The sequence below is a fragment of the Castanea sativa genome, chromosome 9 (genome assembly GCF_040712315.1).
Source record: "Castanea sativa cultivar Marrone di Chiusa Pesio chromosome 9, ASM4071231v1".
NCBI classification, from domain to species: Eukaryota; Viridiplantae; Streptophyta; class Magnoliopsida; order Fagales; family Fagaceae; genus Castanea; species Castanea sativa.
In genome coordinates, this window is record NC_134021.1 from 10,839,229 (window position 1) to 10,854,158 (window position 14,930).

The 14,930-nt window shown below is 35.7% G+C and overlaps 1 long non-coding RNA gene across 1 annotated transcript; it reads left to right on the top strand.

Annotated features, from left to right (window-relative positions):
* The first annotated feature begins 3,235 nt into the window (after positions 1–3,235).
* LOC142608573 (uncharacterized) lies at positions 3,236–10,601 on the top strand. The gene is made up of 9 exons (XR_012839545.1): positions 3,236–3,497; positions 3,615–3,690; positions 3,771–3,847; positions 4,313–4,372; positions 5,505–5,628; positions 7,348–7,405; positions 8,235–8,419; positions 8,550–8,607; positions 10,130–10,601. It is a non-coding gene; the product is annotated as an uncharacterized LOC142608573 (long non-coding RNA).
* The last annotated feature ends 4,329 nt before the right edge of the window (positions 10,602–14,930 follow it).

The window sequence follows — 14,930 nt, forward strand, 5'->3', positions numbered from 1 at the left end:
TTTCCCTTGGTTCATATATTTGCTTGGAATGCATGAACCAATGGAAAAACTTAGTTCCCCCATGTGCATGACACCTCCCCACAATTTCCTCTCAATTGTCATTTTCAACAAAACTGTCGCAGTACACCGAGCAGCCCACACATTCCATTTAACTTTTCAAGAAGAAATCTTTCATTTATAACTAAAGTCAAATACCCATTTTGAGTTATAATTGCCTAAATAAGCTAAACCTCTGCCCAATGCACATTTTCAGGTTACAGAAGACATAGTTTTACCCAGCAGACCTGGGACGTCCTCTCCCCGGGTACCAGATCAGGTCTGTTGTCATTTTCAATAGAGCTGTGATAGTACACTGAGTAGCCCACTCATTCCTTTGACTTTCCTAGAAGGAATCTTTCATTTATAACTAAAGTCAAATGCCCATTTGAGTTATAATTGTCTAAATAAGCTAAACTTCTACCCAATGCACCTTTTTAGGTCACAGTGGACATAGTTTTACCCAGCAAACCTAGGACGTCTTCTCCTAGGGTACTAGACCAGGTCTGCTATAAAAGGGACATAAGGCATAGCAAAAAAGGGGGATTTTGATGGGAAAAAAAGGGAGATTTAGGGGAAGAGTTCAGAGGTTCAAAACACATATTCTTAGAGCTTTAAAAGCCCAACAAGGAAGAGAGAGAAATAAACAAAAGAGAGAGCCAAGGAGTAGGAATTTGTCTCATATCCTTGAGATTATTCAAAATACCACTTAGCCTCCAAAGAAACATATGACAAATCATGCACACATTAGATATCACTCTCTCCCACAAAAATCCTTATCACCTAACTATCTTGGAAGGCAATGCCCAAGCAAAGCCACTTAGACTTGAGTTCCAAATCTTACAAGTCTTGTGCAAAAGCACTAAGTCTGTGAGAATTGGGGCCAAGATCCTCATGGCTAAATCAATCTCATGAAATTCATTTATATATATGTTTATGTATTAAAATGTATATCCTAACCTAAGAAACTAACAATTATTTAAAGATATGTGTATTGTGTAGTGTATTTTTATGCAGGACCTATAGAAGTAAAGGGAAAGGAAAAAAAATTCCATTGCATAATAAGCATGGAGAAAATTGTATAAATCAAAGAATTAGCGTTCTGGGATTATAGACTTTATACGCCAGGGATACCACGACAGTACGCTCGGGGTACCACGACAGTATTCCTGGGGTACCAAGTGAAGGAACTCTTTTAAATGTTTATACAATAAAAGATAAGCCTAAAATACTCTATTTCAACCTCCTTCTCATTGTGAATATTATGAATACTTATTTTGTAAGAATAAAGGGTCATTTTATGGCACTAAAACACTTATAATGGTATTTTATTACTTAGGAGGAATCACATTTTTTCCTTAAGGAGATTTATGTGACTTGCGCACAACTTAGTTCATAATCCGCCCCCGTTTAGCTACGGTAAACCAAGCCCAGTCCACCAAACAACAAGTAAAGCGCTCGGGATTTTTGTTTTTACATGGGCCTGGGTACCGTCCAAAAAAGGACCCTCACATACTTCATCCTTGGAGCTTATGAATTCTCCATTGCCCTTTACTTTCTCTACTTACATTGCTTTGGGCCTACTGTGGCAGCTGTGGCTAATTCTCACTTTTCTACATCCATACAGCCAATGTGTTTGCTACTTCTCTCTTTCCGGGCCTTTTTAGGCCCATTTACTTCTTCCATGTCCATTCATTTGCTTTATGAACCCATGATCCAGTATTCCTGCCGCTTGGGCTTAATGGTTTTTCTATCCAACTTTCATCTGCCCACGTTGTTGGGCTTCTTCCTCCTGCTGGGCTTTCAAAAAAAATGAGCATCTACAAACAGCAAGCAAAACAGTAAATGATCAGTACTTAAAGAAGAAAATAGAAAGTTAAGGATCCTTAAATCAATGAGGAATATTTCATTGCTTTTAATTGAGGAACCATAAAGTGCTCACTAAGACATGTTACAAGGTCCAAATGAACTCAAAAATTACAGATTTAGATGGCCCTCTCAACCTCTAAGACTTGCAAAGTTTGAACCCCTATGAATCCGAGTATATTCTAAAGTGGCTGCCTTGGTACACCGGGCAATATTTCTTTTCTCCTTACTACGTTCTTTGAGTGTTTTAACAGAATTTTCTCAATGATTTTATTTTAATTCACTATTGCTGAATGTCCTTCACTGTTGCTACTTCCTCCTTTTATAGCGTCACCTTAGGGCTCTGGGGTACCACTGGTTCCCTCTCTTTGCTCCCCTGGGTAACAAAGCTCGTAGCGTGCCAACAACTTTAGTGGCTGGCTTATTCCTTGTTTCTCACAGTTTTCTTCTTTTGATGCATTTTCTCCAAAAGTCCCTTATTGGCCTTCCACTCTAAGATGTCTTTGGGGGAGCTAACCTTCAATTTCTCTTCCTCCAAGGCTTATCTATTTTCCTTTTTCCAGACTCAGATTTTTGGCCGCCCTTCCTTTTTGTCATTTTTCCTAAGTGGGCCAATTCTATCTCTGCCAGGTTGAAAGTCCCCCTAGCTACTTCCCTTCATAGTTCTTCTTCCTGGGTTCCCCGAGGTACCAGCTTCCTTGTTCATGAGTTGTTATTTTCCAATCCTTTTGGTTCCCTTTTGCATCATCAAGTGATTGGGAAGGATGCTTATGCTCTTCGTTTCCCGTGTTTCTTGGTACTCCTCTTGAACTGTCTTAATCTCATGCTCAGCTATTCCGCACACACTACAAAACACGCGGGTCTTAGGCCGCGTTTTTTTAGGCTGCGTTTTTAAAAACGCAGCTACAGACGAGATAAAGCTGCATTTTTAAAAAACGCAGCTTAAGTTATTCATATGTAGCCGCGTTTTGTACATGCGGCTATAGCCCATGTCTGGAGCCACGTTTTTTAGTGTGTATAGCCGCATTTTTATGGGTGGAGCTATTGCCGCGTTTAAAAAATGCGACCATAGGAACTTCCTATTTATTTATTTATTTTTAAAATCTTAACCTTGGCCATGTTTAAAAAACCCCAACTCCTGCTTGTCTAAAGCGTTTTATAGACGTGGCTTTAAATTTAGTCTAAAGCCGCGTGTTTAAAACGCGGCTTTAGTTTGGGATGGGGCCACGTTTCTTAAACGTGGCTTCAAATTTTGCCTATAGCCGCAAGTTAAAAATGCGGCTTTAGGCTTTGTATAAATAGTATACTAAAAAATTTCCAACCCTCTCCCGTCGCACATCATCAGCCTCCATCTCTTAAGCTCTCACCCTCCATCTCCGATCTCAACCCTCACCCTCCATCTCTCCGATCTCAAGCCCTTAACCATCGCATATCTATCACTCTCACTCCCCACAGATAAATTTAAACCCAGTTTATATTGATCACTTTCTAAATTTATCTTGTTTTTCGTTTCTCACAGGCTTTCTCTTCTTCAACGCAGAGAACACTCCGCCCTCCGATCCCAACGTCGCTTTCCTCTAGATCCACTGGTGAAGGTACATGATTTCTGAGCTTAGCCTTAAATTTTTTGAGTTAGGGTTTGTGTTTGTAAATAAATTTTCTGATTTTTATTTTTATTTTTAAATTTTATATTTACTTCTATTTTTGGATAGGTTGTGGTGAGAATTGCTCTCCTTTGATCGGACCACACAAGCTTTTGAGGGATTTTGAATATTGGGTTATGAAAAAGTAATGAAATTAATCATCGTTTGTTGTTAGTGATTGGGTATTACTAAATTTGACGAGATGTTTTTGGGGTTTTGGTGAAGGTGGCAATGGCAAGGTTTGCATTGGGTCCTTGGTTCCACGAGACGGTCGTCGATCCTCTCATCCAAATCATACGCAGGTACTCTCTCTCTCTCTTTTAATTTGTTTTTGAAGTGGGTTTTGTTTTTAGTGTAATTGAATTGGAAATTGATGAGATTTTAATGGGTTTGTGCTTAATTGCTCATTACTGTAACTCTTTTGTTGTTATTGTACATTTCACATGCTTAAACTTAGTAATTTCTGGGACAACAAGCATTGAATTTTCGGTTGAAACAGCTCAGAGATCTTTTAAAACAAAAATAAAAAATTATTATCGAAAGTTAATTTCTTTTTTGTGCATTCTAATTTTCCACGTTTGGGCAATGATAAATCAGACATAAAGAAATAAGTTTTGAATTGATCTTAGTTTTAGTACTACTATTGTTTGATTATTTCAAGGTTATATATTTGATCAGTTTATTTATTAGATCTATTTAGCATTAGGAAATTAATTTGAAGTCATTTTGAGTAAATTTTACCTCTTTTTTATTTATTTTTTTCTCAGGGGTGCTGAGCCGAAGCAATTGGCAATATTTTTGGTTTGAATATGATCAAAGGTTTGTAGGTATGTTGTTGGTGATTTAATTAGTTCCTTGTGGTAGCAAAATGTTTGATGTGTGTTAGATGATTCAGTGGTAATTGCTTGGTTGATGGTGCACGCTTAAAAATGGAATCATTCATGAATAGTTATAGACATGATTTTTGGTAAGCATTGTGTCCTTTGTTATGTGTCTACATTTTGCAGCTGTATTAGCAAATTGACTCCTTTTTTTTTTCCCCTTATATCATTTTGGCTCTTTCCCTTGCCTAAACTTGTTCTCAAATTTTCATGGAACCTAAGTGTGGTAATCAGAAAGTTGACTACCACTTTCCTGATAATGTTTAACCACCTGAGAACCAGAATGGTGTACTTCTGCTCAAAATTTTCTATATTTAATCTTCTAAATGAATTTTTTGATACATTCTTAATCACTTACTGTATATTTGGTAAGGAATTTGCAAACTGAATTTAGGCACATTGCAAAATTTTAAATTCTATCATAAAAATTTCTTTGTTTGGGTGTTCACAAGAAAAAATTTTAGTTTCAAGCAGGAATGCTAACTCAGATTTGAGGGCTCAAAATACTATTTGTGGCTTCCCTTGAAATATCTGGCTTCAACCTCTTTGGTACACTTCTCCCTATCTTACCCACCTCCTCTTCCTAACCCCTCCATTGCTTACTTGCAGCAAACCAACTCTCCAACCCCATCCTCTTGACCTCTTCTCTCTCTCTCTCTCTCTCTCTCTCTCTCTCTCTCTCTCTCTGCCCTGCCCTGTTGATGCAGAGTTATATTTAAAAAAATTATTAAATTGATGCTACTACATGGCTAATTTCCAGCCCTTAGAAGGTGGCTAGTTCAATGTAGCTTGAGACCTTTGGAAGATTTTGGTGCACTTAAAACTAGAGTAAATTGAAAGCCTACTTAGTTTGAAGAATGAAGGGGCTCACTAATTAGTTATTGCTGTTGTTTATGGAATTTTGTTGGTTTAGATGAATTGAATTTCCGTAGTGTACATTATATTCAAAAAATGAAATTAGTAAATTGATGGGATTTTAAATCATGGAATTATTAATTCCATTGATATAGATTTTCCATGTAATATCATTTACTTCTTCCAAAAGCACAAGATCAATCTTTTCCCTAAATCTCTGCAGGAACCTTGGAAGTCCCATGTTGGACATGAAGACGTGAAATTGAAGCAATTAATGGAGCATGGGCAATGATTGGTCTCACTGCAGGATTGGTCATTGAAGGTCTGGAAAAAGTATTCTGACTCAGGTAGAATTGCTTTTCATCGTGTTTGTTAGCATGTATGTGCTCTCTAGCATATTAGTTATATATGTATACTTTTCTTACAATTTTTTTATAATAATTTTAGTAGCAGTTAAATCAATGGCCCAACGGTTGAATATGATGAAGCATAAAATTTATAGACATAACAAATGATAATTTTTCACAATTATGTTGCGATAAATTGTTAGTGTTAAGTGATAAAGTAATTTTAGAGGTGGATTCATATGCGAACTTGTAAAAGTTTGCAAATTCAACTATTGTAAAAAAAATGTGGTGAATTTTTTTTAGTATATAGCATTGTTCGTATTAAGCCAGGCTCTCTAAAATACACCAAAGGTTCATGTTAATGAGTCCCTTTTTTTTTCTTTCTCTTTTTCTTGGCCTTTGGTCCTTGTTGGTCTAAGAATTTCAATGTCCAGAAGGATGAAGTATCCCAATCTTTAGGTGAGTCTATTGATCATCCTATGTTATAGAACACTTGATTACTAGTTTCTCTTTAATGTAATTGGCCATTTGTTTTCATCTGCTAAGCTTTCTGTTGGAAAATTTTAGTTAAAGATGCCAAGACAGAGGTGAGTTGGGCAATGTAAATATCTGCACAAAGGTTGTAAATATCTTCCAAAGGTTGTTTGTTAGGGAATTATTTGCATGTGCCCCTCTTATCAAATAGTTTTTGCATCTCCCTCATAGCAGGTCAGTGAACATTAAGGTTTATTGCTTGAAATTGTTTAAATCCGTCCTTCATTTTGGCGAGTTCTCAAGATAGTGGGCTTACTGTGGCCCATGAATTCTTAAATTACATGTCGGGCCAATCCAGCTAAATCCATAATTTTTTTTTTCTATTCTTTTTTTTTAATATAGATCATTTTTATTTAATAAACAAAAGATTGAGGGTATTTGGGGAGCTCATCACCATCTCCCTCTTCAATAGAAAGAATCCAATGAGAAAACTAAGAGATGGTAGCCCCAAGGTCCAACGCATACAAGTTTAATTTTGATTGATAAAAAAAAATTGTTTCCTTTTCTCAGTGATAAAATTTTCATTTTAGATTCATAAAATGAAATAGGAAATAGTCTAGATTCATAAAATGAACTAAAATAAAATAAAAAAGAACATTGAATTGCCTTAGAAACTATTTTAAAACTATCTGTTAGAGTTCCATTTTATCCTTGGAGAGACTAAACTGGAGGAACTCTATTGTAAATGTTAAGTTATATAAAGTTGACTATTGTAGTAAGAATGTCAATGATATCATCCACATTAGTTGCTCTAGATCTGCATAAGGACAATTCTTCTTTATGTGTTGTATTCGTTCTTTTTTCTTCTTAATTTGTGAGTGTTAGTTCAATTGTTTGGTTTGAAGTGGTTTCCTCGATCATAGTTTTTGTAACCCAGTTTTGGTGTCTTTGTGTTTGCTGATAGAGTGTCTGAAAGTTTGTAACTTAAAAAGAGTAAAATAAAAGAAAGGCTCACATATTGACAGGTGAGGCTAAGGTAGTTGTTGGTGATATTTCTGCAATTGATCGAGTTTTTAATCACTAATCAATAGAAGGTTCCTGTTATTTGCTGCAAATGATGTTATTGTATCTCTTGTCTTTCATTTAGTCTTTTGGTGCTCATTCTTCGATATATACACCTACATATATGAGTATCTTTCTCACATATTTACTTGGTTGACTAATTTCTTCTCAGTTATCTTGTAGTTTTCCTGCCCTCTCATGTGAATTTGCATCCGTAGACCTGAGTGATATCTTGGGAACAGTAAGTTTCTATTTTCCAAATTGTTTCATTGATTACTTCTACAAAATGAAAGTCATTGCTTATGGTTGAGAAATTGGTTTTTAATAATCTAATCAAGACGTGATTGTCACTCTATCTTATTATCATTCAACTTTTTTCTCTTCAATCTTTTAATACACATTTGTATACCTTGGACATTCTGTATGCGTAATCCTTTTGGAAAAGAAAGCAGGCATTTTTCTTCTTTCACCAAGCAAAAAGTCTGAAGAAATTAACATATGTAATTATTATTCATATGAAAAACTAATGTAGGGGCATTATATGTTGTTAGCACCAATTCTGTGTTGAAGTAATGAAGAATTTTGAAAGTTGACACAAGTATGAGGAAAGTTGTCAAGGACAAGAGCTTAGCACTCTTCATAGTACTTGTCTATTTCTAGTTGCGATAGGAGACTACAAAAATGCAGTTCCCTACTCAACATCAGCTAACTTGAACCAAAATAAAGTAATGAGTATTGCACCAAATTGATTTCACCTCTGGTTCCAAATATAGTTTCCCTTTAAACCTTCCTTTTTTTTGGGGGGGGGGGGGGGGGGGTGTTAATGGTTGGTGGTGCTTGATGTTTAAAATCATGTATACTCCATTCGTAATTCTCTTTTCAGGGATGTCTCCTGGTTCCTTGGGTTACATTACACCTGTTTTGTGTTATTGCTCCTTTTGGGTACTGATTGATTCTTTTAAGAATATTTTCCACCCTTCACTCATTTATGCTCTCAATTGTTATTTTTATTTATTTATTTTATTTTTCAAATTATAGTTTGGTCTGATTATGTGATATTTTACTTTTAGAACAGGTTGAATATAACAAAAACAATTCGCAAATTTTCTATAGACCATAATTTAAGACCCACAGGCTCCGAGTTTCACTCAGGACCAATTTCACATGACATTAAGCATGGGGAGGAATTTGATGAAGAACCTGTTGAAGGTTCTGTTGATCTGACAGCTCAAAATTTTGATAGATATTCTCATATGTAAGTGGATCATTTCTGACTTTCAGACCGGTAGTTTATTGTTTTTTTAATTCTGATTATTGAAGATTTTCCTTGTAATGTAATAACTATGGTGGTGCCTTCACTTGGTTTGTGCTAAACATATTTGCAGGCATCCAATTTTGGTTGTCAATTTTTTTGCTCCTTGGTGCTACTGGAGCAATCGCCTGGTAAGTTTATTATCTTCATTAATTTATCATTGGACATCTTGGCAATTTTTTTTATGACTTAACTGGTGCTTAATTCAGTAGTTTCTGCCTAATTGGTTCTACTTTGTAGACTCCAATCCATCACTGAGAATTTTCGTTGCGGAGATGAATTTTCTGATCAATCATCTTTTAAAGTAGTCCATATATTTTGTATGATATACATCAATTTGAAATGATGAATTATCACTGCATTACACATCTTTGAAAAAGAATATGTCTATGATGCATTGCCAAGGAATCTAGAGCTCAATTCATGTTGCATTTAGTAAACTAGTCGCAATATTAATGGTGGAGCCATGGAGGACTTGGAATCCCATTTCTTGTAGCAGGTCGTTTTGAAGGACTGATTCCTCAAATTGTTTGCTTTGTGTAAACCATGTTCCCTTTTTTTGATAAGTGGGTGTGTGGCCCCAAGGGGAGGGGTAGGAGAGATTCAATCTATTAAGCTCAGCTTCATGAGGCGTAGTCCCTAGCCGAATGTGCAACCCCTTGGGGTTACTGTATTCCCTATGATTTTGGCAAACAAAAGGTCACAGAGAGTCCATTCTAGGTAATTAGCTGACATCTGTTTAAGAGCGGTGGTCTGAAAAAATTTCACCCTTTCTTACATCCAATCTTACAGTACTACTTACAAAGGACTGACTTGCATCAGATATACTTTAGCAGTCACTAAAATATTTGATTATTAGGTGACAGGCTGAAGGAATAGGAAAAACTGAAAAAGAGGGTCTATGGCTGCGTTTTTAAGAAGTTTATGGCCGCGTTTTAAACGTGGCTAACCTTGGTTCCAGGCAATTAACAATTGCCCTATAGCCACGTTTGAAACGTGGCTATAGAACGTGGTTATGGCCGCGGTTCTAAAACCATGGCCATAGTGTGTCCTATAGCCACGGTTACAAAAACGTGGCCATTGGTCCTGCCTATAGCCACGGCTAAAAAAACGTGGCCATAGGCCCATGAATCCTATAGTTACGCATTTTAGGCCATGGTTAAAAACGTGGCCTAAAAAAACGCGGCTATAGACCAAATCGTCTTATAGCCACGTTTTTTGGAGCTATAGCCACGTTTTAAAAACGCGGCTATAGAACCTTTTTTTTGTAGTGACATCCCGAGGACCCCGAGCCTTTGACGGCCTCTGGGTATCCCGGCTCAATACTTATTGCTAGACTCTTTTGTTTTTCTAATGTTGATAAGCTGGGCCCTCTTTCTTTTTCCCTTTCGTTTATTAGGCCTTAAGGCCTATCCCTCCATGAATCTTGAGCTTAAAATCCTGTTTTAATGGACTTGGGCTTAAAATCCTATTTAATGGACTTGGGGCTTACTTCATTTCCTGTTGTGGGGAGCTTTGACCTTTTTATTGTTATTTTCCATGGGGTGTATTCACTGTGCTACTTTGGGCCTTGATATCGTGACTCTTTGTACCTCAACAACAATTTATCCCACATGATGCTAACACCTCCCTCACAAGTACACTATTGTGCAGACACAGCCAAAGGAAATGTACAATCTTTGGCAACATATCCAACTTCCAAATCCATTGCTCCTGAAATTGGAGATCTTGATCAAGAGGGGGATTGATAATATCATAAGCTGACTTTACTGAGAATTCACCATGCTTAGAGAATTTCCAAAGAATGTTATCATCTACCCTTCCAAACTTGCGACATGGGATAGCTCTGATTTTTTCTTTGATGCTAGGGGTAGCTCGAATGAAACAGCACCCCAGTTCCACCATTGCCCTTGGCCACTGATCACATCAGCAGCCACCATGTCACTTTCTGGCCTTGCCAAAGGGCCTTCCACCATGTCACTTTCTTTGGCACTTTCTTGCTTTGTTAAATAATGGAGAATGGGTCTAGGCTAGTGGGCTCCAGCTCCAGCTAGGTCAGAAAGCTCTGGATCTAAAAATTGAAATTAAAGTGTGTTCAAGTATTATATTATATTATAATCAATTTCTTTTTTTGGTAAACTATTATAATCAATTTCAATGTGACTTCTTGACGTGCATCAATGATATACGTGGCAGTGTCTACTTCACACATTCAATTATACATTTGTACACATAAATGTCACGTGGATGTGTGCACTAATATTATCCATGTCACGTATGGTAAGTTCATCACAGCTGTAGCTGTATTGATAAGAAACCTGCAACTGCAAGTGGTCACCAAAGCCAAAGAGCCCACAAACCTGGACTGAAAATAAGTGATTGATTTAAGTACATTTAAAAAAGATAACAATAATGTGAGACAAATCAAGTTCAAGGCTATGAAAGGCCACATTTTAGTGCAAAATTTAGTAGTACTTTCCCATGTGATGAAATGATGATTGATGAGGCTCAAATGTAATTTGCCTAACACCAATCGTGAACAGGCCTCTTATTGGCCCGAACCAAAATCAGTGGCAACTACCATTACTAATTGATTGAATGTTTTATAATTGGTTCTATTATTATTATTATTATTATTATTATTATTATTATTATTATTCTTGTGATATCAGATGTGGGGAATTACGATTTCAGACTTGCGTTTTAACTCATTTTGCTAATGAGTAATGATATAGAAACAATAAATTTTAGGCAAAAACACCATTTGAATACTTATATTTTGGGGTTACGGTTAATTTGGTCCCTAAATTTTAATAGCAGTCAATTTAGTTCCTGTTATTTTCAATTTGTAGTCAATTTAGTTCCTACTATTAACTCACTAATGAAAAATGCTTACGTGGCAAACGGTCTGCCTTGTTGGTGCACATGTGGCTAACATAGTAAAATTATTTATGTTAGCCATATGTGCGCAAATGAGGCAGACCGTTTGCTATATAAGCATTTTTCGTTAGTGAGTTAATAGTAGGGACTAAATTTACTACAAACTGAAAATAACAGTGACCAAATTAACTGCTACTAAAATGTATGAACCAAATTGACCGTAACTCAAAAATGTAGGGACTAAAATGGTGTTTTGGTCTAAATTTTATAATATTTTTCATAGTAGTTAAATGAATAGATAATGACTCTCAGTCCATTTCACAAAAACTATACGTCAAATTCATTCTAGAATTGAATTGACAATAAAATTCCAACAACTCTTTTAGGAGGAGAGACATGGGTCGGTTGGTCTCTTGGCCCTTTATAAAAAAATAAAATAAAATAAAAAAGTTTTTAAAGGGAGAATTAGCCTTACCTTATTCTTAATTTTTTTTGTAAAACTGAATCATGGCTTAAGTAGCACTTGCGTTTCATGTACTTCTTGCCAATTGGACAGATGAGAGCTTTCTCTGCAATGAAGAAAATGCTATATCACCTACTGCAGCATATATAACACACTGAAGCAGATATAGACACAGACACTCTTTTTCCAGTGGGGAGTAGTAAAATATATTTTATGTACACACTTAATTATGTAGTGGCAGCAATGAATTTACTATGTCATATAATTGGTACATCATCCCTGCTATTTAACTTCTTATTAAGCCCTCAAAACCAGTGGCAATTAGAGATTTAAAATATACAAGAAATTAGTAAGCTCTGATGTTGGATAGTCTATAGGACTTGGATTTCTCAATTGTTTGTGGAAATAGTAAAGCCTTAATTAAATTAGAATTATTTTTTGTTTGAAATAGAAAATGAATTTAAAGGGGCTAACACATATATCTTTCCCTTATGAAAATTTAAATCTTCACAATAAAATAATCCCTCTTCATTTTATAACAAAGAGATAAAATCTTAATTTGAAATTGTTGTGAATAATCATTTTTCATACAATTAAAGACAAAAATCAACATAAAGAATTTAAAAACTAATAGCACTCATTTTTTAAACTTTAGAGATAAATAGTGCTCCTTTAAAACATCAAAAACTAAAAACTTTCAGTAGGTAAACTATATTGCCCAGCCCAAAATTGTCCTCTACGTTCACTTGTAGTGCGGTGTGGACTGGCTAGGTGTCCCTCTAATTCAATATCATGTCATGTACCACAATATCCCGAGCAAATCTTAATTCAATATCATGTCCTGTACCCCAATATCCCAAACAAATCTTAGAGCATGGATAGGCACTTGCAACACTTCTTCCGCAGCTGAGTGGAGATCTGCTCTTAATTTATTGCTCCATCAAAATTCACCTTTATCACATCCAGTTTTGATAATCTATCCCTAATTTGGTTCTGCTTGAACTTCTGTACAAACTTGAAACAATTGTGACTTTGTGAGCCTGTCATATTTGCTAGGCCTTCATGGAAAATAGCTCGAGATTGTTATCACTCATCAGTGCCTATCTCCATAACATGAAATTGGGATAGCCTAGTCCAAAGGGTTTACAAAGAAACTATAAAATAAAAATAAAAGGCTAAATAAACAACCATCGTTTATAGATTTTTTTGGGTAAATAAAGTTTACAATTTTATATAGGCTTTGTTTGGAAGTTTATAAGTGAATGGAATGATTATAAAGGAATGAAAACAAATGAAATTGAATAAAATGTATTTAAGCGAGGGAAATAAATGGAATGGAATTAAGTAATCTTTATTGGATGTTTTAAAATAAAAGTTTGAAAATGAATAGAATGTAAGTAATCTTGTTTGGGAGTAATATAAAGGACTGAAATGAAATCATTTTATGACAAGATTACCATTAGACCTCTATTTTAAAATAAATGGTTGAATATATTGGAGTATTTTGGAAGTTTTAGTAAAAAAATCATTAAATTTGATTACATTTGCTCTCATTCCTCCCAATTTTGGGGGGAAATGAAAATTTGAGGTTTTAAGGTAATAGAGAGAAATGAGTGTTCCCTCCTACCCATTGCATTCTCTCCTACTTAAACTCCCAAATAAGGAAATAGACTTTCCATTCCTTCTATTAAAACTCTCAAACAAGAGAAGAGAAGAATATTCTAAAATTCTTCTTTTCAATCATTTTCATTCCATTCCCTCCTCTCAGACGAGGGCATAAAGTTATTACTCTATTTTTTTCGACATAAATAATTTGCAAAGATAAAATATTTTACATGTAAAATATTTTCAAAAACAGTATTTTGATGTGTACATGAAGGGCAAAACTTATGTACAGTTACTTAGGTTCCTCTCTTAATTTTTTGACACCTGTTATTTAGTAAACAGACGTTATCTCTTTTTATTTTCTTCCGTTATTTATTTATTTATTTTTGTTTCCCTAACCTGTGATTGGAAGAAAGCACAAAGCAGATGCTTTCTTGAGTTTAGATCTAACAACTTTGAACATTCATCATACCAAGCTTCTTCATCTTCTTCGAACATGTCAAAAAGTAAGTCCTCATAAGAGACAACGAAATCTAGTCCACTACCACCACCGCCGCCGCCGAAGACCTTGGAGTAGTGGAAGCCGAAGCTCCGAACATCGAAGAAGACCTCAGAGCCTTCCTCGTCGACTGCCAGGAGATCCAGGACCGAAATGGAAGTGGTGTGTGAGGCGTGGAAGCTCTCGAATATCTCGCTGTAGTCCTCGACGCATGGCAAAAGTGTAGCAGCCACTCCGAACCTCGGCGACTCGCCGTAAACGTCGTCATACAAGCCTCTGCCTCTGCCATTGGTATGATCAATGTTCAAAGTTCTTAGATCTAAATTGAAGAAAGCATTTGATTTGTGTTTTCTTGTAGTCACAGGTCAGGAAACCAAAAAAAAAAAAAAATTTAACGGAAGAGTGTACAAAAAGAGATGGATGATGAATGTTCAAAGTTGTTAGATCTAAACTGAAGAAAGCATATGCTTTGTGTTTTCTTCCAGTCACAAGTTAGGGAAACAAAAAAAAAAATCACGGAAGAAAACAAAAAGAGATAACGTCCATTTACTAAGTAACAAGTGTCAAAAAATTAAGAGAAGAACCTAAGTAACTGTACCTAAGAAACTGTATCTAAGTTTTGCTCGTACATGAAAATGTTTTAATAACAATTTCATCACACAAAGATAATAATGCCAAACATAACTGACCACCTCCCCCCCCCCTCCCCACCCGCCCCAAAATTCAAAATCATTAAAGATGTTGACAATGATGGTAATCTACCCGTTATCACCACTATTAATAACTCAATTGATGTTGTCAAAGGTCTTGTAGCTGAATTGGCACCTCTCCATGTATAAAGTGCTTGGGGCTCTAGAAGGGAAAGGGTTTGAGCTGCGGGGTTAGCAGCATGTTGTAATTATTTCTCAAAAAAAAAAAAAAAACTCTATTGATGTTGGCTCTCATTCTTTGTGTGTGGAGGTTAGAAGAGCGCAAAAAGACAATTCTTTTTGGTTATAAGGCGAAGG